This window comes from Cibotium barometz, chromosome 30 (assembly GCF_041138505.1).
Source record: "Cibotium barometz isolate CiBa-2024 chromosome 30, ASM4113850v1, whole genome shotgun sequence".
In the NCBI taxonomy this organism is placed as follows: domain Eukaryota; kingdom Viridiplantae; phylum Streptophyta; class Polypodiopsida; order Cyatheales; family Cibotiaceae; genus Cibotium; species Cibotium barometz.
The window spans coordinates 44,940,166-44,953,966 of record NC_141075.1 but is presented as its reverse complement, the minus strand read 5'-3'; positions in this window follow the sequence as shown (position 1 = coordinate 44,953,966).

Genomic DNA, 13,801 nt, shown 5'->3' with positions numbered 1-13,801 from the left:
AGATGTAATGACTTTAGATGTGCCAATAGATATGCATGGATTTGCAACTGGAGTAGACTTTCAGATTATGCACCTAACTCGGGCCAACGTTATTCTAGGTTGTGTGATTATTTCTTAAGCAGTTTATGTTGTATTCATAGTTTGTGCATGAGAGTAGTCTTGAGTTTGTGCATGAGAGTAGGCAAGTTGTTATGTGTGGTGTAAGCATGATGTGCAAGTTATTTCAATGATTTCTATCATGGAGCCACGTTGAGCTTCCAACAATTATCAGCTTGACTTACGAACGTATGAATCCAACCAGCTGTGACACGTATGAGACATGTGGTGTGAGTGAATCCAACCAGCTGTGACACGTATGAGACATGTGGTGTGATTTGATCAACTTTGTGAATACGTGTGACGCGTATGAAGACATTGTGAGTGAATCTGATCAACTCTAAGGCATGTGTGATGCGTGTAAAGGTTATGTGAGTTTGATTGTGAGTGAATCCGATCAACTCTAAGACACGTGCAACGCATGCAGTAAATCCAATGTGGGAGTGAATCCAATGTTGGAACGATTAATGTGTTTAATCACCTATGGGAACGATTAATGTGTTTAATCACTTGTGTGTGCTGATAGTTACAACCGAGGATGGTTGTCTCCTCAACTGGGAGGACTGTACAGGAGTGAGATTTTTGAAATATTTTACTATCCATTTTTTGTAAAAAGAAAGCTTGTAGAGCAAGGTTGGGCTAAAATAGCCATGGTCTTATTTTTGATGCAATAAAATCTATAATTACTCAAGCGGGGATGCTTTTGGCACATGCTTGGGGAGGCAGTTGTTTGGGACCCAAATTGGTGTTTCTCTCATGTCTATATTTTTCTATTCGACACGCTTCTTCTCGAGGTCCCATGACTTCCCGTTTCATTTTCTATTGTTTTTGCTACTTGGGCTTCATCATTCTTAGTAGGTTTCTTTGAAGGTGAGGCTTGAGTTTTTTTGTTTTTTAGCGGCCTTGGATGTTTCCTTAGTTGCTACCCTTGATTTAGCTTGGAGCCTAGTTATTGCATTAAGTGGAACCATGTGAATGAGTCCACCTTGCAAGCTTAACAAATTAAGACTCGTTAATGGTGTAATCTTTGCCGCTGGGGTGGTTGTTACCCTATCGGGAAAATCCTTATAAGCATGCTCAAATCCACATTTGTAGCATGTGCCACCATATGGTATGATATTTGGGTTTGGCACTTGATTATGTGGTTAAGGTGCACTTGGAACTTGAGCTTTGTGCAAACACTTAGCAATGCGGTGTGGTGCAGGCCCTTGTAATGAAAAAATTGAAGAGTTGGCCTGTGTGCCATATTATTGAGATCTCATGCTCTTTGTTGTACCATAGCTTCAAACAAAGAAGTGTAGTCAACCTTTTGAGTCAGTTCCGGATGTTTATATGGATTGTATTAATTTATGGATCATGTGTGTCATATGGCATGTAGGACTCTCAGTGTCTTCAGGTAACATCACCGAGTATTGTTGTACTGGTGCTATCCTAGGAAGAACTGGTTGAGGTGGTAATACCCGGAGGTGGCAATGGCATTTGTAGTTGTCTATACATTCCTCTAGGTAAAGGTTTTGGTACATAGGCACTTGGTTTTGTTCCTATTGTTGGTTATTTGCTAGAGCGGGTAAGGCTAGGACTTGCCTTGGCACAGGTACCTTGGTACTGACAAAGGAAAAGAGAATGCTTGGCAACGATAGATATGTTTGAGCTTAGAATATCAAGCACAATTGCTTATTGGAGGACATACAGAGTCATTAACAATGAGAACGAGAAATTATTAGGAATATGACCCAATCAATTGTTGCCCATTGTAGAAACTTATGAGTGTGTTTTCTACTAAGTTTTGAGGTTTGTAATAATGTTGGCATTACTTCATAATGCAATTCTTTGATGTAGAAACTTCATAATGGAACTTCATAGTGCCAACTTCTTTAATGTATTTGTTGATTTTTTTAGATGGTTATATTTTTTGATGTTCATCTTGTAAACCATGATGAAGGAGAGTACGGAGAGAAATATGAGAGAGATGAGGGAGAGAGATGACTGGATGCTAATTTTGGGAAAAATAAAAAATTTTAATATATATTTATTTTTTTAGATCTGCCTGAAGTAGGTCCGTCCTCGGACCTATGCATGGAAAATCAAAGTCTGGAGAAATTTGAAGAGTAGCCATACTGAAGAGACCATTGGGTTGTCGTTGTAGAGGCCTCAATGTTGTTGAATTGATGATTAAGCTTTCTTAAGTGTGGTAAATAATGAATAGGGCGTGTGAAGTATAAGAGCCTTGGAAGGTTTTGAGATAATTGCATGATGTAGCAGTACAGATTAATTGTTGTCGATGTTAAAATTGGTGAAGCCAAGAGTAAGTGCATATGCATGTGCACATGTATAAACAAATAAGAGTTCCTAATGCATGTGCTTAAAAAATGCAAGTGTCTATATGCTTCATAGTAAAATGAACATCATGTTGTGCAAGAAGTGCAATTGAGGGGTAATCCAGGCAATGGGTTATATCTTGGGCGGCTAAGAATATCCCGCCAAGATCCTCCCCATCCGAAATGTACTATGATGGCTTCTGATGTCGAGGCTTCTAGTCTTAAGATAAAAGTGCACAGTGTGTGAGTGTAGCGAGTTTCAAGATTTTGAGTTTTTATAATTGTTATGTTATTTTATTATATTTGGGTATGCAATATGTAGATATGAAAATGTGTACAAGGAAGTGCTATGCATGACACCATGTTGCAAGACTATGCCCTTGACTAGAAAATCTTAGGCAGCATTAGACTCTTATGCCAATGCCTAGATTGGTGACACTGTGACACAAAGTTGGGGTTTTGACTTCGGTCACTTCTTAGAATCAAAACACACTTGTATGAAACCTCACAGCCTCCTCACCTCCCTTTCTCTCCCTAGGTTAAGATAAAGATAAACACATCAAAGGTGAGATCATAATTCATGGAAGGAAATATGAAAGGCTCAGGAGAAGCAAGAATTTTTGCCAGTCTGGTAGCTCCAAACAAGAGGGCAATTCTTTGTTGGAAGAAAATCTTCCGACTCAGGATTATGTGAACGGAAACATACGGGGAATGTTGGGGTAAGGTTCATCCGTTCGAATTGGGCGATTTGGACGGAACATATTAAAGTAAAAGAATATAGCAATCACTTACAAGAGAATAAGACACATGGGATTTGCTTTTTGATAAGAGATTAAGAGGAATTAATCATTATTAAGAAGAAATAATGGCCAAAAATCTATAAAAATAGAGATACACAGAGAATTGCAGTTTTAAACCCATCTAGACTGTACAAAAGAGGATTACATAGGTACGTAGAGCTTGAAGAGAGCTTCGCGTCTATATAAAAACTTTTAAAAACGGGCAATCGAGCGAAAAGTTATGAGCATTTTACTACAACCAAAATTCGCCTAAAAGTTAGCAATTTTGGGAGAAATTCTGATCATCAATGAAATAAAGGATTAAGAAATTAGTTACATGAGTGGAAAGAGCATATACAGAGCTTCCTAGCCATATGATCAATTTTAAAAACCAATACCCGAGTGATGAGTAATTACCGATTGAAATTTGGGTATTAGACCACAAAAACTGCACTTCCCTCTCTTTGCATGAAACCTCAATTTTCACATAGCCTCTTGCCTTTCATCTCCTTCATGATTCAAGCTAGAGGGGTAAGGGTTAACATTGCTCAGCGGACAATCGTAAAGATTTACCTATGGTCCCCAAAGTCTTTCCACATGCTCATTACCGCTAAAACCATTGGTACCTCCAAAGGAGGGCGGCAATAAGGCAAGGGCTACCTTGAGAAGTCACAAGCCCACCAAGATAATAACTCCTTATCCCACTTTTATCATGAATCATCAAAGAGGTCCAAAATTGGGTTAAGCATGAGGAGCTAATGCTAAATGAGACATTCACATGTGAAGAGAGTGTTTGAATAAGGGTTTGAAGATAAGAGAATGGCAATGACACAAAAATTCTCAATTGAGGAGGCTTCATTCATTGATTTGAAAGGGAGAGGAGGGCTCCTTTTATAGGTGGAGAATCACCCTCTCTTCCATTGTTACAAATTACAACATAAAAATCTTCAACCCTTTAGTGACATAAGGGTAGATGTCACCATCAATTGTCCTCTTAGGCTAAGTCTTATATTGATTATTAAATTGAAGACTTTTTGACTTTGAAAGTGTGATGAGATAATAGCCAAGTCTAAGTGGCATGTAGGTGGAGATCCCACTTACACATGGCGGAATTCTCCTCTTTCATGTAGGCATTCTAGAAGAATCTTTCCCAATTATGCACCTACAGACACTCCTCCACATGCCTTCCACACTCCCCAACTTGTAGCCTTATGGATACTATATTAATAATACAATTAAAATCCATGCGAGCATGAAGGCCCACTTTTATTTTCCACATCACTAGCCTATCTACCATACCAAAGTATTTATCAAGCATACTTGTGGCATTTACAATGTGTGCACCCTAAATCAAGTAAAACCATTATATTTGGAGATAGAATGCTATTATCAGGGTAGCCACCAAGCCGTCGTATCACCACGTCGTTATTCCATTGTGGGCGCTGCAATCTTCTTGGACAAGCTTCCACCTTATTACCATTGAGAAAGCATCAAAATATGCACAAAATTAAAAATGAAAGATATCAATTTTTCATGTCACAACACCTCTAGCATGTGAGAGGATTTTGGAAGCAAATGTAGATGCAACATAGAAGGATTATGATAGTGATTAGAAAACCAACTAGCAACTCGACGCACTTGCAAGACTGCCAATGGTTGGAAAACCAACTGGGGAATAGACTTGAACTCTTATGCCTATCACTTTTAGGCTAGGTGACTCCGATTTACAAGAACTTATTTGGCAGCATGCTGCCAAATAAGTTCTCAATTTCAAAGATTGTTCGGTTCTCTTTAAAGCTTTGTAGGGAGGCCAAAATTATGTATCCACCATAGTCTCAAAGTCACAAAGCATGTACCAAGGTAACAATTTGAGTCGATAGAAATAGAAAGCCACCACATCCTCATTTGGGCCTTTGTTGAGATCATATAGTAATTGCTCTTTGCCCCATCTTGTGCTTGTTTGTGGAACATCTAAAAGTGTTATGATAAGTTGTATAAATCGAATAGTTGCCACAAAAGTAGGACTAGGTATCTGTCCCCATTCATAGTACACTTATTTAAGGTGGCTCCTCATTGCATGTATATCTATGAAGGTTGATAGGTGGAACTTAGGATAGTTAAAGATACAATGGGGATTTTTGCCTTGTTTAGCTTTGAAGACTTCCCTAGTCCACCTTTTAGGATATGGCATGAAGCATGGATTGAAACGAAGGTTCCTTGGTGAATAATAATAGGCATAGTGATCCACCTGTAGATAGCTCCATCTCCATTTTGGTTGTGTTCCCTCCCACCTCGTTGGCCTTTCATTGTACCTTGGAGGTAGTGTATAACCACCTCTTTCCTCCACTGGATGTTCCTACTTCCATCTTTCAAAAGAATATTTTATTAAGAAAGCAACCACCTGTACATCAAGAACATCTGCCAGGTGAGGGTTCTTGAGTTGTGTGTTTTTTCCTATGGGCTCCCATAGGTCTTTGGCTTTCCATCTATGCTTTTTTACATGCTCTGCCATATCACCCCTAGGAGGATAGGCCAAATAAGGCCTCTTGTCCATCATTTGTACAGTGGGGGTGTTTTGACACCTATAGTAGGATCATAAGGGCTGTGAGGATCAAAGGTGGTTACCTGCGTGAGTGCTTCAAAGAAAAGCTGTGGGCTGCGACCAAGGGTTTCCATCCTTGATAACTTCCAAATATGTTTCCTCCAGCATCTACTCAAACATGTCCTTTTTTGCAAAAATTTCAGTAACAATGTCAAGAGTTGCTTGTTTAGAGTGAAAGACATTATACCTAGGTTGTTCCTATGTGCTGCTATTGTGTCATCTGTGGGATCAAGAAAATCCATCTTTGGATCAACCTGTTCTTCCATAGGAATTTGAGATACTTCCCTCCACCAAGCTGTGTTTTCTTTGCTGCCCAACATTATCTACTGCTGCAGGTGGTGGACCCTCATAAGGTACTATATGCAGTCCTTTCACTGTAGCATAAACTCCATGCTAAATTTCTTACCTTGTTGCAAGGGTAAGTAAGCTCCATGAGTCTTTGGTTATCTGCTTGAGATTCCTACCTTAGTTCCCATAGTTGGTTACATAGAGAATGTAGATGTGGAACCTCTATGGCTTCTACTCTGGGGCAGTTAATAAGGTCCATTGTCCAATCTAATCCTTGAGCTAGCCCTGAGAGCATTGCTTTTGGGAAGTGATATATTTTGTAAAACAGCTGTACTATACCCAAAGGGTGATAGAGAACACTATTGGAATTCTTCAAATGATTATAAACCTACCTGACTTCTTATACACCATAGACCTCCAACCACCAAACATTGTCTTGCGTCCTCTATGAGTGACTTCTAAAATTGTACAATACCTCATCATCCCAGATTTGAGTGAGGGTAATGAATCTCACACCCAAGCTCTAAAATTAAGCACAAACGGGTGCACGAGCCATAATAAAAGATCCCTTGGATCCCTTGACCCATATTCCTTTGCTGATGCATGAGGTGTTCAAGACTGGCTTCCGGGTGGAGTTTGAGGAGCATTCTGTTGATCTACGAGACCGCAAGACTGGCCAGGTTGTTTGGGAAGGCGGCATGGAGAATGGTATATACAAACTCTCCACACTCTCCTCTTTGACAGGTTCTCAGATTGGTGATTTATGGCACTTTGGATTTGGCCACTTGTATGTGGATGCGATGCGGCGAGCTTTCCGGGACCAGATGGTGGTTGGCTTGCCAGATGTTGGCAGCAAGTAGGGACGATGTAGTTCTTGCATTCGTGGAAAGTAGCACATGGAATCTTTTTCGAAGCAGGCTTCTAAGCGGGCTTCGAAACCTTTGGAGTTGGTACACATTGACTTGTGTACCTATGCAGACCAGCATCCTTGGGAGCTTCTTTGTACTTTATGCTGCTGCTTGTTGATGATTGTAGTAGATTCACATGGGTTTATTTTCTTTCACAAAAGGACCAAGCTTTTTCTTGGTTCAAGGAGTGGCATGTGATGGTGGAGAAAGAGCATAGCTTCTAGATAAAGACTGCATTCGTGTGGTTTTGTGCAGAACATGGCATCAAGCAAGAGCTGTGGTGAGAGGGGGAATCGCATAATGGGGTAGAAAGAATAAATTAGTTGAATATCATTCCTCTGGAGCTGCTTGAAGTCATACTGCAAAGTTACCATAGACAAGTTTAGGCATCATATCACCATTTTAATTGTAGTCATTTCAATATGTTCCTTGGGGCCACAGGTGCTTCAACAAGAAAATAGTGATTTGAAAGGCCAATGTCCCAAATCAAACATGGTCTTTCACTCCTCATGGTTTCCAAAGTATGCTCTAAGCTTACTATCTCCTTGGCAGCAATTTTCTTTTGTGTATCCCACACTTCCTAATCAGTATCCACAGAGTCTTGAATTGCTCGTCGCAGATACTAGAAGTATCTGGAAAGAGAGTTGATTAACTTCCCCTTCCACCTTGGTCAATTGAGTTAGAGATTGAGCAACAATATCCTTGACACTGCTAACCACTTGTTCTAGAGCTTCATGCAAGTGCCCTTTCACCATTTGCATAAGCCTTCTTAAAATGTGTGTGAGCCCCATTATTTCCCATTGGATTGCATAGGCCCATTCCTTAGTCTTATTATGGAAATCTTGTGAAGGTAGGTCAAGTTCTCCTACATGACTAAGTATTAGTGTAGCTTCAACTTCTTTACTGTTACCTTCACTATTGCCTTTATAACCTCCCTCTGTTGCGATAGATGTGGCTGAGCATTCACAAGGAACACAGTGACATATGGGTATGTTAATTTGTCTAAAGCTTTGCCCATCCCTTCATCTTCTAAGTAGTCTCCAGATGTTTGGGCTTCAAAGGTTAAATCTTCAAGCAAACCTAAATTGATGAGTTCACCCTCTTTAGAGAAATCTTGAGAATTTAGAAGCACCCTAACCCAGGCCCTAAAATTGATAACTATAGGATGCAATGGGGCATAGAAAAGATCACTAGGGATTTCTAGACTAATATCCCCACATGAAGAATGGCCATTACAAATGTTGGGGCATTTTATCTGGAAATCTTTTTAAAAACCCATTTCACTACCTCGTTGTTCAAAGGAGTCTCAAAGTCTATGTCTTTCATAGTCATAGACAGTAAAAGGATAGAGGTGTAAAAATTATGGGTCTTTGCAGGAGTTCTCGAAGAAACAGCTAAGATAACTAGATTAGGGGCATGGTTAGAGATGGTATCAAGTAATGTACTTGCCCCTTGTGCCACTGGAGAAGACTCCTCCTCTTCATGCTGATTCTTCTTTTGGAGAGTGACCCCAATTCTCTTGCTTTGTCCATAGCTTCATCATGATACTTTGCACAGTCTTCTTGTGCCTTTCTTAGCTGGTGGAATAAAATGTCATTTTCTACCTTATGCTTGAGGTTTAGCTTGAGCTCCTCTTCATTATGCTTTTGAAGCTGCTGTACTAGACTTTCCTTGGCTTCCTGTAGTCTACACTCCAAGTCACTACATTGTGCTGTCAAGTCTTTTGCCTTAGTCGTTTCCTCAATAACCTTGCTGTGAACGTGATTCTTGTCTACTGTTACTAAGGCAAGTTATTTTCTTGAAGTTTATAGCTCTGTTATCAGATCCTATTTTGTTTTTTTACTTTTTCATAATGACCCTTAAGCATGTTAGCATATGCAGCCCACTTTAAAGACAACATTTTTCCTCTTCAAGATTGGCCCACCAATTCATTGATTTTCTCTGCTTGGTTGGCTGATTCCTGGAGTTGGGATTTGAGCTGTGTTATTTGAGTATTCTATTGGTCAATGACTTGTTTCTTATCTAGTGCCTTTTGTTTGTAAAATTCTGTAACTGTTTGGTGAAAGACCCTTGTTAACTCTAAAAGCTGCATCCCTGATTCCTCCTCTACTTGTTTCGTGTCCACTCCAAACAAAGTGACTACCTGCTCCTGTACTCGTTGCACTTTAGACTTTAGGACTTCCTTTTCAATCCTTTGCTTCTTTGTCAAAGGTTTAGAGGGTTTTGACACTTCTTCTCAGGAATTTGAGTGGTTATCCCCCTGATCAAATTTTCTCTTGCCTTTAGGGTCAACTGTTGCTACTGTCACTGATGATGCAGACTGTGCTTGTGGAGAGATTACAATAGGGGTTTCCTACACATGGTTGAAGATTCACCTTGCACATGATGTTGGCTAATTCTTCCCCTGAGAGCCTTGATCTCCCTGGTCTTGCCTTTGAGCGTCTTATCCTAGGAGAGTAGGAATGTTGACACCCTCTTCTTTAAGGATATTTCTAGCCCCATAATCTAGAACTTGTTGTAGAAGATAGGGATTACCAATTGTATACTTATGGTCTACACAATAAGCATCGAGGTTGTTAAAGATTATATGTGCCCAATCTTCCTTGTGGCCTTCTGCAACCATAAAGACAGCCCGAGAGTTTATCCTATTATGTTTGTCAATGTATTTCTCATGAGTGAGAAGACAGACTGCCCTACAAGCCATTTTTGCTATAGGATCTTGGATCTGTGCAAAGAATTCTCCATGCGGTGACTTACTCCATTTTTTCATGTGCTTACTGATATCTATGGTGCATGTTTTTACTTTTGAATATGACACCTCTGAATGCTTCAATGTTTATGTGCAACTTAATCTCAGCCTCATAGTCTCCTATGGTTACTACACCCACCCTTGGTCTACGTCATAAGAGTTTAGGAATTCGGTTAATGAGAATAGGTTCATAGTAAGGATTCCAGGAAGCTGCCATCTGTTCCAATCTAGTTGCCTTTAACCTCTCCACCATCACACCATCTTCCTTAAGAATTGAGTAGCATTCTAGCGCATGGTAAGTAAACAACCAGGGCTCCTTATCTGTATTCCTTTGGAACACTCGAATGTGTATGCATTCTCCATTTTTTCCAGCATCGCCCAGGTTAACTTCACAAGGCTAAAGAATGTTTTTGTGCCCAGTTTTGCCTGAAGTGGTGAGAGGTGGAGCCCTGTGGCACAATTACATAATATCAAACAAAAGGAAGATGAGTTAATGAGAGAATATGTTTCTCGTCTTAAGCACTTAAATTCGAGGTGCAAACTTTGGGAAAGGTGAACTGATCAGTTGTTGCCTTGTTTCCGAAGGGGGGTTAGAGACCATAAAATGCATGATTACCTGGTACTAGCCCCACCTAATGCATGTTGCAAAAACTGGCAATCGAATATGAAGATAATATGTTGGAATTGTCGCAACCAGAAGATGTTAAAACATCTTCAGCAACAACTACCACTTCGCGTGCCTCGAGCCACCAAGAAATTGGAACTCAAAGCAGGCAAGTCGAAATTAAAGATCCCTGCCCCCACTGCGCATCGCATTCGGGGGTGCCAGCAGAGCGGAAGTAGCACTTTTTGCACAGGGCAGAGCCTCTCACTCGGGGCCTCGCCCAACGGATATCCAGAAAAGAGACTAATCCCTTGGTTCTTCCAAAACTGAACCCAGAAAAAAAAACTTCCCTCACCCAGAAAGCACGGGCAATTCCTCCACGAAAATTTATTCTAACGTAGTGAAGAGCCTTAAATTTACCCATTGACATTCCGACCAAACCCACAGGTCACATGGCCGAGTCAAGGGAGGAACTTGCACTTGGATCATAGAAACCAATGCTTTTTTCCTTATCAAGAGACACAACCGTTGATTCTTTTCCATAGAACAAGGATTATCCGGGATTTTACTTCAACTATCGTAATATAACAGAATTGAGTCTCATTTTAGGGATCCATTAGTCCAGCCTAACCCCATCCAATCCCATGGGTTAGCCAACTGCCCAACCACTGTATCTTGTGATAAGATTCATTTAGAAATTTGGTTATGTTTTGCCTCGGGTACCGGGGAAAAGAGTTTCCAGGCCCCCTAGTAGCCGGTGCTTCAAGCAAAGTTCAAGATAGTCACACCACTTACACACCCAATAAGCTATCTTTAAAACAATCTTTTAATGAAACCATAGTATCACTGATCATAATCCTCCAAAATATCTAGCTTGAATTCCAATTTCCAATCATTCCTTCATCGGTGTACCTATGACATCCTTGGCAACCAGAACGCTCACCACCTTCTCACTCAGGGGCCTGTTCAATAGTTCCTAGCTCATAGTACTCGAAAATATAATCACATAAGAAAATCCAGATGGACTCTCCATTGAAGCTCAGCAAGATCAATCAATAGTTCCATATAAAAGAGCCATGGACTCATCCATTGAGGACCAGCAAGGCCAATCAACCAGATCCATGCCCGAGTTCAGAAAACAACTCTAACTCCTTGTTCTATTTTCTTCCCCGACGCAGGTGTGGGTATCTTCAACGACCTAGAGCCCAAGCACCGTATGGTCAACACCCTCTAGCCTCCTTCGCAGGTCACCTAGCGCTTCACTCATAGGCCACTTCCTTGGTCCCTCATCCACCGTACCAGAAGCTCACCATTTAAATCAACCCGAGGCTGGTCAAGACCTCGGCCAACCTTGCTACGCAAGATGTGCTCCATTGACTCTCCGTCATCTGTTGCAACTTTATCTCTTAGGTCTCCACCACGACCTCATTCAGAAGATGGTCAAAATGCTTTCCCAACATTCTTGACATAAAATAGTCATTTAAAAACAGGTTCATAAATACAGTTTCTAACAAACTCTCATCTTTCCACATTGTTCCACATCATTTCTCGTTATTCCACATTCTTCCACATCTAGTCATATGTATTCCCATCATCTTTCATCCATTCTCATCCAATCACATCATATTACATCTCATCACATATATCCACATCTATCCTCACCACATCACGTAACATCCATCCACATCACATCTCATCCATTCACATCTATCCAGGTCCACATCACATTACATTACATCTATCCATGTCACAACATATCCACATCGCATCTCATCCATTCATATCACATCACATCCATCTACATTCGTTCAGATCCACATCACATCCACATATCATCACATCACGTTCACATCTATTTACATTACTTCACATCCATTCACATCTACCCAGATCCACATCACATCACATCTCATCTATCCACATCATATCTCATCCATTCATATCTAACCAGATCCACATCACATCTCATCTCATCCATTCACATCCATTCACATCCATTCACATCTACCCAGATCCACATCACATCCATTCACATCTACCCAGATCCACATCACATCACATCCATTCACATCTACCCAGATCCACATCACATCACATCTCATCTATCCACATCATATCTCATCCATTCATATCTAACCAGATCCACATCACATCTCATCCATTCACATCTCATCACATCACATTCACATCTCACCACATCCATTCAGATATCATCACATCTCATTCTCGTCCATTTACATCACATCACATCCATTCACATATCATCACATCTCATTCACATCTCTCTATACCCATTCACATATCATCACATCTCATTCACATTTCATCACATGCACATCTGCATCCATTTACATCACATCACATTCATTTACATCTTGTCACATCAATCCTCATCTTATCACATCTCGTTCACATCCATCCACATCACATCACATTCATTCCATCCACATTACATCACATCCACATCACATCACATTCATTTCATCCACATTACATCACATCCACATCCACATCCACATCTATCCATATCACATCACATCCATTCACATTACATCACATCTACATCCACATCTATCCATATCACATCACATCCATTCACATTACATCACATCCACATCCACATCTATCCATATCACATCACATCCATTCACATCTCATCACATTCATCCACATCCATCCATTCATTCACATTCACATCTCTCACATCACAACACATCTCATCCATGTCTCATCACATCCACTCACATCTCATCACATCATATTCACATCTTATCACATTCACATTCACATTCACATTCACATTCACATCTCATCTCATCACATTGCAACCATTTACATCCCATCACATCTATTTACATTCATTCAGATCCACATCACATCTCATCTCATCACATCCATCTACATCTATTCAGATGCACATCACATCCACTTTTAGTACAGTTTCTCTACTTTCGATATAGATAGGACTTTTCTAAGTTTCTGCCAATTGCTTGATCTAGTTAAAGGTACTTTTTCTCGATCCCATTAAATCTAAGTATCAGAGTGTTGTTGAAGGTTTAAAAAGAGAAAATAAACCTTATCAGAATTGAATAGTAAAAACTCAAAAAGAGCATTTACGTATTGTATTTTCATTCCTTACTAATTCTAAACTTCCGTTTACTCATTGGATCCTCGATCCTCCCAAGGATTCTAGATTTCCTTTTCTGAATAAGAATTATCCAAGTTTTCTCGATGGATATTTTCACATTCTTTCTCAAATTTCTCAATTAAGATATATTCAATATTCTTCTTTTTGAACAAAAGATTCATGGGATTTACAAAAATCAATTCTACCCATATTTCTCAATAAAAATAATAATACTCAAAATTTCACTTTTGATAAATACTCATAATTTGAATTATGCCAAAAATTCCTCTTTTAACATTTAATTGTTTGGATCTCGAATATCACGGGAAT